Consider the following 16,713-nt stretch of genomic DNA (forward strand, 5'->3'; position numbering starts at 1 on the left):
CACAGTTGAAGAAAATGCAGTGCGCTTAAACCCACCTAAAAACACCATTGAGGTCTTAGAAGAGTTACTGTTTACAATACTGTGATAAGGCATTTATACAAAGTGAAATTGAACATGTGAAGGGCATCCGTCACTGTGCTTACATGTGCAGTTTAACGTCAGAAGTTTAAGGAACAATGAGTTAAGGTGTTAATCTGATTTCTCTGGCTGGACAGTTTTACATGATTTACATGACTGAGCCATCAGGAAACATTCATTTCCTTTTCACTGTTAACAGCCAAACCCCTGTGCATCCTGTTCAGTTTTGTTAAGAAATGTATTAAAAAATGACATCAGATTAGGGTTTACCTTGTTTATTTTCTTATTTTTTTGTGGGTATTTTTTTTTTTAACACATTTTAAAGTAATTTGTCACAATGTTTTAGAACAAATTGGAGAAAGCTAATGTTTTTGAGTCTAACTCTCTTCTGGGGTAAGTTTGTGCACTGCTTTTAAATCTCAGTCTTTATAAAATGATCTATTTCAGATGCTGCTGTCCCAGTTTGGGATTACTGCTGATAAGAATGATGTGCTGCAATTAATCTTGCCTTGTTTAGCTTCAACAGAGCACAGACATGTGAATTTATGGTGGCAATTACAAGAATCATTGTGATTTTATGTGGACAGATTCATATTTTTGGGGATAATTTTGGAGACTTTTAGGACAGTTAGAGACACAGATTCAGATGTCACACCATATTGTGGAATAGCCGGCATTTTCATTTGCACAGACAAAGCTCACATTAAATGATTGCATCTTCCATCTACAATTATTATTTTCAGGGGATTTTTGCTTCTCCTTTTCACAGGTTAGTTCTTGACTCAAAAGTGTATTTACTGAGGACAATAAGATTATAATAAGTTTTAAAAATGGATATATAAAAAAAAAATCCATACTGTCAAATCACTGCTAGTGACATTTACATTATGATCAAAAGGATTGGGCCGGTCTGCTGCTGCTGACCAACAGTCACGACTGCACAGCCATCATTCTGCTGGTGTAAAATGAAATAGTCTTTGAGGCTAATGAGAATGTAATGTAAATTAATGAGATCAATAGTGTGTGTGTGTGTGTGTGTGTGTGTGTGTGTGTGTGTGTGTGTGTGTGTGTGTGTGTGTGTGTGTGTGTGTGTGTGTGTGTGTGTGTGTGTGTGTGTGTGTGTGTGTGAGAGAGATTGAGAGAGGGAGAGAAGAGAGGGGGGGGGCACTAGAGCTGGGAAAAGGAAGAGAGACTTGATTACTGGACTCTTTATTAAGAGAGGCATACTTGTCCAATAAGAATACATTAAGGTAATTATAAAGTAGTTGTGGTTTAAGATGAGCAGAGTACAGCAGGAGGAGATGTGCTCCCTTTATCCTGTCTCATGCATTTTCTGCTTTCTCTTCCTAAACTGCACACACACCATTACTATCTTTTTATATCACTTGAGGATAATAAAATTAAAAGCACAACTCGATATCACATTGAAATTTAGGTTCGTATCGAAGTTGGTACATGCAGCCTTTTCAATGACGTGCACTCTTAAAACTCAAAGACGCATGCCTAGATATACAGCCACTCCCTAAATTTTCCTCAAACTTTCCTCCAAATATCATCAAGAAAAGTGTTCGATGTTCAAATGATTTTTATCTCAATGTAATATTAATTTTGATTCTCTTCAGAGGGAGAGAGTGCAGTGCACCCTGTCTCCTTTTTATTGACAGTTGTGTTGCTTGTGCAGCCGGAGTCTTGCCTTGGATGTAGAATCTGCAGCTCTGGGGTCGAAAGAAATGCAGCAGCTTGTAAGGCGAAATCCTTCAAAACCGTGCCTGTATCTCTTGCTCTCTCTTTCTCTCTCTCTCTCTCACTCTCACTGTCCATCTATTTTATGAACACAGAAACACAAAATCCATGCACACACAGATGTACAAAACACCCACTTTCTGTGAACCGGTCCCACAGGGATGAATCCCACGGTGCAGCACATTAGTGTGTGTGAAACAACACATACAGTAGAGCCTTGAGGCATATTACAATTTTTTTTTTGAAGCTCTCTATAGTAGATTTTAGCAGACTTTTATATAAGTGGGCTTCCAATATCAGTAATGCCTTTAAAGAGCTGAGTAAAGCTGTTTTGTGAAAGGGAGACAAGAAATCTCGGGATTAAGCACTGCTTTGGCAAGCATTCACTCTGCTGAAGTGTCCTTGAGCAAATGAATCCTCACCTTGACAAAAAAATGAATCCTTGCCAGCTAAAGAGTACTACAGCTGACCCAGACCTGTGAGACCTAATACAGAGAGAAATGCATCACATCTGCATTATCAATGGCCCTTTTATGGCTCTTGCATCCAATTAAGATAAATGGGCTTTAATCTGTAATTTTAAATAAATACCTCTTTGACAACAATGTCCCCAAGGTATTTTCCCATGCTGCATGTTTTCATTGCATTCAGCGCGGGATACATTTGCCTGCAAAGGTGAAACAGTCACAGACAAGGACACACGCTCAAGTAAAAATAAAACACACAAGCTTGAAAATGCACGCAATTCAACATCTGACAGGATTGTTTTTTAATCACATTAATTTAATCACGGTTGGATTACATAATGGGCCAACTGGGCACAGCCTAACGGAGCATCTGTTTGAAAGGAAAGTCAATCAAACATAGAGAACCGAGAAGAACACAAACCGATGTGACAAAAGATGCAAACACAAATGCAAAGAAGCAGCATGACAACAAAACACCGACACAAAATGACTGCAAAGAAATACAAAATAACTAGAAAGAGACACAAAACAATTGCAAAGAGACTAAATGGTCACATAAATAAAATGTTTACAAAGTAATACAAATTGACGATAGAAACGACCACAGAGACACAACAAGGCAAAAAAAAAAAAACTCTTAAAGAAATACAAACAACTATAAAGAGACCCAAAACAACGACAAAGAGACAAACTATGAGGAAATAACTAGAGACGCAAAATGACCACAGAGATCCAGAGCTGCTCCAAAACCCCAAAAATAGACAACCATATACATAAACAGACCACTAAAAAAATGCAAAACATCTGCACCAAATAACTGCAACGCAACAGAAAACGACCACAAAAAGATGCAACAAGGCTACAACAACAAAACTTCCAAGAAATATGTAAACTGACTTCAAAGAAATACAAAATGACAACAAAGGGATGTAAAACTACTACAGACACAAAATATCCACAAACGCAAAACAACTACTAAATACAAAACTACGAAGAAACACAAAATAACTACAGAAAGGCATAAAACGACTACAAATAAAGACAACACAGCTGCAAAACCAAAAAGACATAAATAAATAAACTAAAGCAAAATGACCACATCAAGACACAAGCGACCACAAAGAGAAGGAACTGATCATAAATAAATAAACCTAAATAACTACAAACACATTTAAAACAGAGACACAGAAATGGACAACAAATGCAATGGTTGTGTGTTTTAGTCTGATAGTCTTGCTCCCGGCGCTTGTAGCTCAGGAGGCTGTTGTTTTATAATCCCTCCGTGGCTGTAATTTAGGCTGCTTGCATTGCGTGACCAGTATTGTATTTTACCATTCAGATGTGACCCCTTACACTCCTTAAACTCTCTGAAAGGCACATGACAGATCAGTGGATTTTCACAATACCATTATCCTCTATTGAACCTTCCTTTTTCTTTCTTGTCTCTCTTTCCACCTCTCTTTTGGACCCCCCTGTCATCCCTGAGTGCATTTCGCCAGAGGCCGAACTGCTCCTCTTCCTCTACTCTCCACGTCCCGTCTAATGTCCTCAGTCATTATCGCTCTATCTTTTCTTACTGTCCCCTGATTCCTTTTAAAAAAAATTTTTTTTTGTTCCCAGCATCTCCCATCTCCGCTCTTCCATTCTTCCCTCTCTCCCTCTCTTTTTCCTCTCTCAGTATTCTGTCTGCCGGCTCTGTTAAGTTATTGCTCCAAAGTTAATTGCAGTATCCGTACTGCCACACACCAACACTAGATTGGATTACAGTGTGATTTAATGGATGGAAGGACATTTTCTGCACTATGGAATTGATTGTCTCCAGGGACCACCGGCATGTGACGGCTTGACATGAGTTGTACTTGTATTTTTGGAGGCTTTTAAAGGTTACACTTGTAATGGTGTAAATGGCTCTAGAAATCTCATATGGTCTGCCTCCAACTGGAGCCATCAGGATTTACAGCATCAACGTACGCATGTTTGTGTTTTTTGCAACGCTCTCTGCCACTTTGCCTGTGTCCTCTAAATCCTTATTATACTGTTTTTGCTTCTCCTCCCTTTCGTTTTTTGTCTACCTCCATTACTCACTCTTTTATCCTCCTTTCCATTATTATCTCTCCCCACTAAACTCCTCTTCCTCTCCTCAATCTCCTCTGCATCCTTTCCTTCTCTTCCTCCCTCCTCTCTCCAACTTTCCTCTCCCTCCTTTCCCTGCAATCCCTCCTCCTCTTAAACATCACACAACCCTCTCCTATCCCAATCCAGTGCACCCTCACTCTCTCCCTCCCCTCTCCCTTTATCTCCCTCCCTCCCTCTTTCTCCCCTTCATCTCACCTCCAGCTAACAGGAGTACCTCCTCCTCCTCCTCTTGCTCTAGTCCACTTTCTCTTTCTCTCTCTCCCCTCTCTTTATATCTCTCCCACTCTCTTGCTGTCTCTTATCTCTCCTTTTCTCTCTTTCTATCTCTTTCTCTCTGTCTGTCCTCTACTTCTCTTCAGCCGGCAGAAGCTCGCAGGCTCACCACTCTTCCTTCAACCACTGAGGATTCAGGAGCACTCCGGACGAAGACCCTGTCACAGGAGGTAAGTGTCTATATGAGTGTGTGTGTCTGTGGTCATTCACCTTACTTGCATCAGATGGGATGGTGAGAAGCAGAGAAAAGGAATGACAGATGAAAAGGTTTTTCTGCAGTAAATGATGAAGTGACATGACAGGATAGTGAATTTAAAAAAAAGAAAAAAAGAGACAGAGAGCAGTATATGATGATGATGATGGCAGTGTTGGTATGTCAGGAGGAAAGTGAAAGAAAAGCATGGAAAAGAGAAAGCTATTTCAATGCAGCAGTCACAAACAACTGCAGCATCAAGAAAGGCAAAAAGAGTCAGAAAGAGTTCAAAAAGATGGAAAGCGAAGCAAAAACGGGAATGACGCTTAAAAATAAAAACTATAAACATTTAAAAAAAAAAAAAAAAAAAATGAACTGGAGAAGAGGAAACAGAAAATGAGAGAAATATTTCAAGTGAAGGAAGAAAAAAAATGAGAATGGGATGCCGATGGAGCAGCTGCCTGCCTGCCTCCTCCTCTCCCGTAAAAAAAATCTCATTCACAAACAGGACCTGCAAACAGGAGATGGTGATTGGTTCCCTGAGCGCTGTGTGTCTGTGTAAGCTTCATTGTGTGTGTGTGTGTGTGTGTGTGTGTGTGTGTGTGTGTGTGTGTGTGTGTGTGTGTGTGTGTGTGTGTGTGTGTGTGTGTGTGTGTGTGTGTGTGTGTGTGAGAGAAAGAAAGAGAAGAAGATATGTAGCTAGTGAGAGAGAGAGAAGGGCGGAGAAAACACATTCCTGTGCGGTTGATGCGTTGGAGAGGAGGCTTGAATGAAACTGCAGGGCGTGCTCTCGTACGTTAACATCATCTGTAACACCACAGTGCCGACTACACAACACTGCGGAGACAGTGAGGGTTTTAAAGTGACACCGCATTGTAATTGGTGGAGGCACTTTTTCACTGGCACAGCATAACGTCACAGTGACAGACAGATGTGTTCACAGACTGAGGCACAAGTGGCGATTTTGCACCGGACCTAATCTCTTTCTCTCTCATTGCGTCATCCTCCGTGCCATTCCAGATTGTCATTCCTCTCCCCGCTACTGTCACTGCCACGATCTCTCTGCCGCTGCCAACCTTCCCCAGATTAACAGCTGTCCAAACAGCGATGCTCTCCTGCCTCCTCTAGTGCCGGCCAATTAGAAAGTGACATTTGTTTAAGTGGGGGGGTGGAAAAGGGGCTATTGATATTTTCGTGCAAGTGATGACGAGGAGGAAAAAGGGGGATAGGGGACGATGGGGAACTTCAGGTTTCCGTCTTAGGTGACAAAGTAGAGAGAAATAAGATCTTACGAGTGAAAGAGGAGAACGATTAGTCTGAGATTTTATGAGAACTGTGGGAATAAGTTGACATGAAAAATGAGAGAAGAAGGCAGCAGCATATGTGGAAAGACTGGTGGGAGATTTACTTTTTTTTTTTTTTTTTCATTAAAACCACAAATGTCAAGTTTAGAGAGGCTGCTGTGTCAAACAGAGGATCACCAAAGTCAAGTACTGTACATCTTCTGGGAACCATAAATGCAACAACTACATTTGACAAAATATTACTGCAGAGCTGAAAACTTTGACCTGATCAAGAGGAAAATCAAAGGAAAGAAAGTCTTGGTGTACCCTCTCGGGATTTTGAATATCTAGAGCAGATTTCATGGAAGTATACTGTATGTAATGGTTGTCAAGATATTTTTCTTTGAACTACAAGTGTCAACCTGCATGAGAGGAGTAGAGGAAAAAAATCAGAGGGCCATCGAAATTAAGGTAAAATCTGGGAACCATGAATGTTGTGGTGAAATATTTCAGTATAAAGAAAACAAACTGACCGACAGACCAGTCCATTTTTTATAAGGAGGTAAAATGATGATTCAATTCTAATATAATTATTCATTTATAAATATATATATATATATATATTATCATCCAAAGAACAACAAAGGTAGTTGAAAGCCAGCTTAATAAAGTGAGTTTTAGCTCATTTTTGAATGTATTCCACAGTTTAGGTGCAATGACTAAACTAAGCAAATGTAGCATTACTCTTGGTTGCAAATTAAAATTTAGGAACGGCAGAGATTATTCTGTTGGCCTCAGTGTGTGCCCTTGTACAGATGGGCTTAGTAGGTCGGAGCTGTTGCATGAAGTCAATCTGTTCAATGTTTCATAAGTGCTAAACAGAGTTTAGAAGTGTATTCTGGATTCTGTAGGAAGCCAATGAATTGGGGTAATGTGTTCAAGTGGTTCTAGGTAAAAAAGGAACGAGCAGCTTCACTTGGGGCCAATTGAAGATTAATTTGTGCTTTTATACGGAGTACTAAATAGAGTTAATCTCAATTGGCAAATTTCTTTCTTTAGAACAGATAAAAACAATACTGAATAACCCTTTGCATTAGTTGTCAAAGTTCTGATTTGAGTTAAAAATTGCTGCCAAATTTCTCAAACTTTATGGCAAATATAATTATCAGTTTTCCTCTTTGTGCTGTTGAAAGTTAGACAAAAGTCCAACACTTCACGTCTTCAAAGCTGTCCTGTGGGGTAGCCAAACTCCAAGAATCAGTAGGGTTGACACAAATACATAATGGGAAGTAGGTACAAACAAGAATAGGGCCCAAAAATTACCCTTGAGGTACATTGGAAGTATATTTTGAGGAACTGAAGCTGCTGAATTCCACATAAAAAAGTTTTACAGAACTCAAAACTCAATAACTCAAAACTTTCTCTTCTCTCTTTCTCTTCAACAAATAAGTTACTCTAGGAATATACCCATCCCTTTCTTCCTGTTTCTTACTCTCCCTCTCCACTCTTAAACCCACACATCACACATCCCCATAAACTTTATCACCACTTCGCCATTAGAATTAGAAGTCAGGCGAGAGGCATGGGAGCATATCTTCTCCTGATTTCATGGGAAATCAGTGATTTAACAAGCATGGAGCTCTGTGGAGTGTGAAATACCCAGGTGTGAAATAATGCTCCTGTGGGAGGAGACCTCACAGTGTGCCTGTGGGCTGTGTGTGTGAGAGAGAGAGAGAGAGAGAGAGAGAGAGAGAGAGAGAGAGAGAGAGAGAGAGAGAGAGAGAGAGAATCCAAAAAGAAAGGAGAGAATAGTTATGTATATCTCTTTGTGTGATGGGACAAGGAGGACAAAAAGAGGGACAGAAAGGTGGAAAGACAAAAAGAGAGAGTGGGTTGGGTGTGATGTGGGTGTGTTTAGGAGAGCATGGATAACCAGTGTCGGGAGCATATTGTAAGTGGGACTGGTATAGGTGCACTGGGTAGGTACATTAACAGTCAAGACTGGAATTTGAATCAGCGTGTGTGTGTGTGTGTGTGTGTGTGTGTGTGTGTGTGTGTGTGTGTGTGTGTGTGTGTGTGTGTGTGTGTGTGTGTGTGTGTGTGTGTTTCTGTGTTTCTGTGTGTGTGTATTGACAATATCTGGTCAGGTGGTTCCTGATTAATGGCAGAAGCTCTAAGTGCTGTTAATGCTGGTACGAGGTGGCTGTTGTGGCCTTTGAGATGGAATAAAAAAAACCTGCATATGTGCTTCTTATCACTCTGTCCTTCACACTAACACAGCAGTGTTGCAGGTATTTGACATAAACCAAAGTGATGGGCAAATAGGAAATTTTGACCTCATGATGCCACAAGAAGAGTTAAGGGATTACCAAAATGATCAGAATTCATTCTTAGGGGAACCGAATTTCATGGCAATCCACTCAATACCAAAACTGTCAACCCGCTGGCTGCACTGAACGAAAGGGTATCACCAAAATAAGCATGATCAATGTGATACAAAATATAATGGCACTCCATCTAGTAGTTAATGAGATTTTGTTTTTTGTGTTGACACACAACTAACACCAACTGTACTTGCATGGTCAACCAGCACATCGAAAGTAATTTATGATGTGCTCTTGGCTTGACAAAGTTTATTTCAGGGTGCGCTCCATGTGAAACCACACACAATGAAAATGTCACGGCTAATGGTTGGGGTGATGATTGTGTGTAGGCACTCATGCTGTGTATTCCTGCATACGTGACTTCTACTGTTGCCTGCGAATGGTGCACAACACTGTGACGGAGGAGGTGGAAGCTATAACCGTCTGAGTAACTATTAACTACTAAGTTTTGTTGCTTGATTCACATCGGCACCTAAATTACACGTTTTTGTGACCACTGGTTCAGGTGCATCTGCGATTGTTTTCCGTGGACACGTGCCGAAGGCACACGTCAAATATCACGTCAAGCTCAGGAAATCGTCAACAGAGACCATTGAAATCCTTCAGGAAGCCTACGGCAATGAACCAGTGAGCCGGGAGAGGTGTCTTAAGTGATATTTGCATTTCTAACGGGGAAGGACATCACGGTCCAAAACCGAAGAAAGAGCATCAGCTCAGCAGTGCAACCACGCACATAAAAACGTGTGACTCAGGTGCTCAAGTGATGAAACTTAGAATATGTGCTCACAAAGGTTACAGCTTCCCCGTGCTACATGCCTGCCATGGTTCTGCGCAGCATTCACGGGCTAGAGGAACAATCTCTGAACTTTTTGATCCATCCTCGTATTCTTAGGGGAGCCTCTCCGTTGGCCTACATTGCCAATTGCCCCGTGGATGTTTGTTTTCCCTCTTCTGCTGTCCGTTGTTTTGGAGCCACGAGGGTACACAACTGTGAATGCGAGCGAGTAGGTTGGAAGCCTGGTGGTGGGAGGACTGGACAGGGAAAGATAGAGGAGTAGCTGTTTGTGTGGGCTTGTGATTTTAAGAGAGAGAGCATCGTAAAGGGTCGGTCAATTGTGAGGTCGCAGAAGGAAACACGGTGGGCAACATGTGAGAAAAAAATGCACTGATATAGAAAAATATATAACACATTTCTCTTAATAGTGGCCTTTCTTCTTGACATTTTCTTCCATAGTATTCTGTTTCATAATCCTTTTTTCTCTCCTTCCATTTCCTATTTTCACTATTTAAATCTGTTGTATCCTAATTCTAATTCTCCAAATTCTTTCGAGCTGGTGTATAACTTCGGGATGAGCTGTGACTGCTGAGCATATGGCCGCCTGGTCACTACGGTTGCTCTGCAACTTAAGAGGTTGTCTGGATAATTAAAACACCTTTCCCGGCCACGGAACAGAGGTTACTCCGAGAGAATTAGCATTTACGCTGCAGAGCATAATTAACCACCTGTTCTGGGCCCCTGTTTGAGTGTTAATTAAAACACAGATTTTGATAAACGTGAGTGAAGAAAAGAACATCCCTTGTATTTCCGGAGGTGAAGAAAAGAAGGGAAACTGTGGCAATCAGAAGCACGCTGTCAAATTTTTATTGCGCTCATCTTGAATGCAACAACACGCACAATGTACACGATACTTTATGGGGCATTGACCCTTGTCCTGCAAATGCAAACTGATACGAATAGCCTGGAGCAGGTGCATGACAAACTGTAATGATGCAGAGCAGGTCGCAGATAACACACAAACCCCCCCAACCACCCAATCACATTTAAACACATCAACAAATGTCCATTATCATAATGAGCCCCGACAGAAGGCTGTGATAGGCAGACGGGCTACCTCGAGTCATCAATGGGGACTCTTCCTTGCCAAGGTCATGGACAGATGTGCGAGATGGCTGGCATCTGGAGATTGAGCTTGATGGTGTCGCTGATGCACTTGATAAATGATCAGTGATTGATTGATTTAATAATCAGTAAAAAAACATGCCCGATGCTGTGCATTCGGGACTTATTAGTGTGTGCCTGCATGTCTGCAGACAATATAGTGTAATGCCGTAAGCAGATGTTGGTGTGCGTATATGTGCGATTGTCAGCGGTGCTACAACCGAGCCACCTGCTAATGAGGAATTATGAGCATGAACGGCATCTATTGAAGCATCAAATGGTGCGGTTTGGCTAATATTTGAATAAGTGATGGGACTGCAGCAGAGCACAGTGCTCAGCTAGTGAGGTTGTGTGAAGGTATGAAAGAATGGACAGGTCTCAGGTGTTATGCTGCCCTGCAATGGCAAAATCACAATACTGGCATTACTTTGAATGCCTCCAGTTTAAAAGTCTTCTGCCTCTTCTGCGTCTTCTCTATCCTCTCTCTTTCATGCAGTATATGTCAAAGTAAATCCACATAAATCCACATACTGTACCGAGATGCATTTACTGACAGTAGTCCAAAATGTTCTGAAGGCAGAGCACCTTTTCCTTGAGGGAGGTCCAAAGGTTGTTTGAGCAATTTAAAGGTTTAGGCGTGTTTGTAAGGACAGGGAGTGACAGAAGTTTGAGTATTTTTAGTGAGGTCAGGAAGCCGATGCTAACTTTAGACTGCCACAGAGGTCAGTCCAGAGCAGCCTGTTTCCAATTAAGAAGCTCATGACCTCTTAAATTAGATCATTAACAAACCCCTGGTCAGATGGGAGAGAGAGTGAGCAAAAATGGATCTGGAGTTTTCTTACTATTTTAGCTTGGTCTTTTTTTTTTTTTTTTTTTTTTTTTTTTAAATTAATAGGATGATGATGTGACCTATTTTGTCAGAGTCACTTAAAGCTTCCGTCTTTAGGGAGTATAACCTCGGTATACTTAGATTTAGACTTTTTCTTAGGCAGTGAAGTGTCGATCTTAAGGTTAAACGTTTACTCGGTCAACACATGTAAAGTCATTGTACAAATACTGCTCTTTGTTTGGTTTATAATATAAGGCAACTTTTAGGTGGGTTAATAATATTAAAGCTGAATTGAAATGAAAATATTCATGTGGATTCACAGAATAACACCAAGACCACTACAGAGTGAATGTATGTAAATATAGTGAATATTATAGGGAATGTTAGGGAAATCTGACTTTCTGAAAGTTAGATTAGAAAATCAATAATACTCCCAATTTGTACTGTAAATATGAAGCTACATCCTATGGCTGATATGCTAAACTAAGCTTAGTTTATCACTCACCCCTAATGTTCCAGGCCACATCATGCCCCACAGGAAGCTTAGCTTAGCATAGCAGTTGGACACAGGGGTAAACAGCTATCTTTGGAAATGGATCTGTCCAGAGGTAAATTGTTTGTTTAATAAGTAGAAAAAAAAATCAAAATGCTAATGTCACATGTAGGGATTTTATATAAGTGAAGCTATTTCTTGGCCGGGCACAGTGTCTTCTTGAAGACGCAACTGGTTCCCTGGGAACCTCAGTGAGGGCGAGACAAATAAAATTTGACAATTTGTTTTATTGGTGAAATTGATGACATAATAATAAAGCATTTGAAGGAGTTTGCGTTCCATCAGATCCACAAACCTTCATTACATACAGCACACTATTATCCTGAGATTAATTTTGAAATGATATTTACTCTTAGCCAAATAAACTGAAAAAGGAGAATATGAACAGTTCTCTGTCATTTCTTCCATTGGTAAAATGGAAACATCTTTAGTTGACATTTGAGTGTTGAGGTCAAACGGTTAAAACATATATGGACCTAAATTCTTGATCTATTTGTTCCTGTTTCACATTTAATGCTTCCAAAATCGGATTATTCAAAGTGAGAGAAAACTTCTCAGGTCCCAGTGCAACAGAGGAGAACAGGGAGAAAAGGAAAGCTGCTACAGAGGCCCAGAGCTCTATCTGCAAAGCACATACTGTATCTTGAAACACCTCAGATGTGCTCTAATGTGGAGCCAAGAACTGTCGGTTGGAAGTGCATTATCAGCCCATGAAGTGAATGACAGGGCTGTAGCTGTTGTCTTGCAAAGCACCATTCGTTGTGAACAATATCCATCAATGTCCCGGGAACATCACATTCCACGTTCCACATCCTGCCCCTCAGGAACAACAGCAAGGATGCCCATGGTGGAGAAGTTTACCCTCCATTTATCATTTCCCCCTTCTTTCTATACTCCCCTTTCATCTGACCTTCATTTCCAATTCACTGACTCTACATTTCATTTAATCCACGCCCCTTATCCCATCATCCATCCTCTCTCCTCCATACCACCCCTCCCATCTTCATCTATGTCTTATCATCTGCTTTTTTCGGTTCTATGCCCACAGAGTGGGCTGAAAGTCATTATGGCCTCGATTCAGTCAGATCACAGCCTGGTTGGAACCTAAAATAAATGTTGGCCCCAAATTTGACCTGAAGCTGATCCAAACGCAAAACCAGTGTTTTAACATTCTTGTTGTATCTCTCACTGTTTCTTTTGTATACACTATTAGAGACTGGACTGGTCACCTTGTGAACATACATTCAGACTAAACATGAGGCAAAAGGCAACGGCAACACAATACAAAGTGAATGAGTGCAAAAGTGTCACAAATTGAGAAGCCGTTTTAGCATTAGCATTGCACTTCTCTTTCGGTAGCTTGGTGTCTCCAGACTCACTGTGTGAATATATACATATATGTGTTGGTCTGGACTCACTTTATAGAGAATCCCACTGGGCGTAGACCTTGGGTTAATTTAAAAAAAATTGGAGCAGCTTTTAACCAATCGGCTTTGACGAAACACTTGACCTCAATGTCGTAACAATTAACCACCAACTCTGGACACTGATTGGTCTGTGCTTCAGAGTGGCTGTTCAAATAATAATACCAACAGGGCTTCTAGACTAAAATTACAGTAAAGAAACCTGAACCTTTGCGCAATACTTTGTCAAAGCCAGGCACTAGACACTTGGACAGGTATGTGGAGCAGAAGATTCTTTTATTCTTCTTGCCTGCATTACCCACAATGTGTTTGATGCTTCTAGAAACTAATGTAGCCTCAAGTGTCTCAAACAGAGATGAGAATTAGTTCTAACTCCACACACAGATTTGTTTTTCTCATTTTCTTTCTTAAACTGCTTCAATGTACGTGACTTATTAGATTTCTTTTCAGATCTACTTCTGGAGCCACAAAGAGCTTTATGCAACTTTTTGTTAATATATGCTGTAGTACTGTGAAGGTCATGTACATCAACTTTGATATGTGAAATCAGTGGAGTTCCTCTGAAGAGAGTCTTACTATATTTATGTCTGTGATTTTCTTTCTACGTAGTAGTTTTCATTACAAAGTTGTATTGTTTGGATACTTACTTGAAATCACATTTTGAATTTGTAATAACAGACCTGTCATATAGTCTATGAACTTGAAAACATTTAACATACCACAGAGCAGTATTCAAACTATATACATAATTTATACCAAAGGAAATCTTTTGAAAATGCACTGGAATTGCATTGTATATCTCTGTGGGTATTTGTTGTCTGTGTATGAGCCAAAATGAATGACACAATGTTTTATAAGCAATAAAATGTATGTCAAGCCTTTAAATACCACAATATTTTCGATCTATGATCTGATGCAGCAGGATAAACAAAACCCAGCAACAGACACAACTCTCTATGACAATGTTCTCGTTCATGAGAACCACTCGCTTCAGTGTCATATCCCATCTGGCAAAACCAGGCTGAGGCCTGTGTTATATCAGTAAAAGGCATTAGGTTGCAAGGAGACGATGCTTTGATGAGGCATTTTCACTTTAATATTGCAGTGGAATGGAACAAACATTCTTGCAGCTGACTTTTGTCAAGGGTGTGTTAAGGGTGTATGGATGTGTAGTTTTTGGTGCAAGCCCTTTGTGCAACAGCATCATGTAAGTTGTGAATTGCACTTTACCATAACACTGTACATTTAAGTGTATTGATAAAAGTGTCCAGTACTCTGGATGTGCGTCTCTATTCACTTTCCCCCCTGCAGCTAGAACTCTGTTACACCATCTCTGTCTTTTGTGACTTTGTGATTGACTGCACATCTCTTTCCTTTAAGTGAATGTGCATATTCCACCCGTAACCCCCCGGCCTCCCGCACATTTTCCATCCTGCTCACTTTCTCTCTCTGTGTACGCAGAGTGGCCCAGGGAAACAGGCCCGAGGCGAGTGCTGAGCATTAGAGTTTCAGAATGAACATGAGAGGCTACGAAGGGGAGAGTTGTGTATGCGCCTCCCGCAGTGTGCGTCTTTGTATATGAGCAGTCGAGGGTGTGCTAACTGGTCGAGTTTTCTGCTGCAAGGTCAATGGAGCTCTACTCCCCCCGTCTCTTTCTTTCTCGCAGCGCTGCAGGAGCTGCAGAAGCTGCAGTCAGTGACAGGGGTGTCAGCTGCTGACCAGGCATCACCGCCAGGGGAAGGGGTACAGGGCAACATGCACAAATTGGCATCCATGTGCACACTCATTTGTGCCAACGAGCATTGCTCACTCATGCGAATACAAATTCAAAGGCATCTATGCACACCATGCCACCAGCGCTCAGAGAAGTGTATTGATGAGCACTTGCTACGTGTGGATAGCCATCCCGGTTAATCTCCCATTCTATAACTGCATCGTTGTCCAGCTGTAAGGATACACTGAGTCTATATTTAGACAATCTTTAAAATCCAGAAGCAAATTCCAGCGCACTGCAGACAAGCCATGTATCAATATAAAAAATATTTGGGTTATGATGCACAGATTGAGATGGATGAATAATACTCTACCAGCAAAATTAATTCCTGATTTCAAGCTGTTGCAGAAGTGTAAATCATCATTATGATGTAAGGTGGATGACCGTGCTTATTTTGCTTTGCTGGCTCAAGGTCAAATTCCCTCCTTAAGATGAAACAAAATCTGTCAACAATGTGAGCGAATACCGCTCTACACTTGTATGTATGTCCAATGAATTTAACCAGTCTTCAAACTGTGACATTAACAACCCTTCCTCTTCCTTACTGCCCCCTCCCCCCACCCACTCTTCTTTCCACTCGCATCACAGACATGGTCCAGAATACAAATTGTGTTTTTCCTTTCTGTATTTGCATTGCCTGTAATGCTGTAGGCTATAGAGGAGAATGGGAGACGGGAGTGAATGCCTCCCACCAAAAGCAAAAGGGAAGGTAACAATAGGGTGGTAAATCTGCTCAACAGACAAAAAGATGATGATGTAGAGACAGAGGTACACTTAGGAAGGAGAGAATGTAATGATGAATGGAAGCTGCATAAACAGGGAGTGACAATGAGAAGAGATACAAAGACAAAAGGTAAAATGCAGATAAAGAGGGGTGTATTTGAGAGCTGTTCCATAAAAGATGGACACTTGGATAATCTTCAAAGATGTTCATTGTTTGAACCAACCAACATTGAATTTCAATCAGTGGTTGAAAGTGGCTGAAAGCTGCGTAGGGCTGCTGAGGAGCTGCTGATTCTCAGTGGGATCGTCAATACGTGCGAATGATTTAATTCAATAATAAGATGCAACATATTGGTTAATAAATCACTGTAACATAATGTCATGTCGGCTACCACCTGATTAATGCTCCAAAACAACTGCATTCTTCATGAGAAACAATCAAAGTCAACAAAATGGGGCTTTTGCCCCATTAAGGATGTCTTGCAATTGTTTCTTATTCTATGTCTGACTTCTCAAAGCCCAGCCTGAGATAACACTGGTAACATAGTGATCATTTTTCTGACTTTGAAAAGAGCCACAGAACCTCCACAACTATACACAAGTATCTTTCCATTGGCTGTGCACTACTCCTGCTGTAAGGTAAACTGAACTTCATGTGTAAAATAAATGAAGTGCCCCTTTAAAATCACTGATGTGATTTGTTACTGATCTCCCTAATCTGTGACGAGTTGGAGATTAATGAGAGGTAAATCCCTCATCTTCAAATTTGTGGTCTTCCACATGCTTGAGCAAATACAGAACTCAAACTAAACTTAAAGGAGCTTTTAACAGTACTGGGATGATGGCTGTACTGAACGTACTGTGTGTAAACCTCATCCTTGCATCTGCCTGCAGTGCCCTTGAGCACGACGTAG

At 40.9% G+C, this 16,713-nt stretch overlaps 1 protein-coding gene across 1 annotated transcript in view; it reads left to right on the forward strand.

Moving 5' to 3' along the window:
• The first annotated feature begins 4,689 nt into the window (after positions 1–4,689).
• Positions 4,690–16,713, forward strand: part of pvalb6 (parvalbumin 6) — a 45,127-nt gene continuing 33,103 nt past the window's right edge. Inside the window, exon 1 of the mRNA XM_069701436.1 lies at positions 4,690–4,867. The gene's annotated coding sequence lies outside the window, so the exon portion shown is untranslated. The remainder of the gene's footprint in view (positions 4,868–16,713) is intronic.

The sequence above is a fragment of the Brachyistius frenatus genome, unplaced genomic scaffold (assembly GCF_029030835.1).
Source record: "Brachyistius frenatus isolate BFR_SWC_R1_liver_20210118 unplaced genomic scaffold, ASM2903083v1 Contig_36, whole genome shotgun sequence".
Taxonomy (NCBI): Eukaryota; Metazoa; Chordata; class Actinopteri; family Embiotocidae; genus Brachyistius; species Brachyistius frenatus.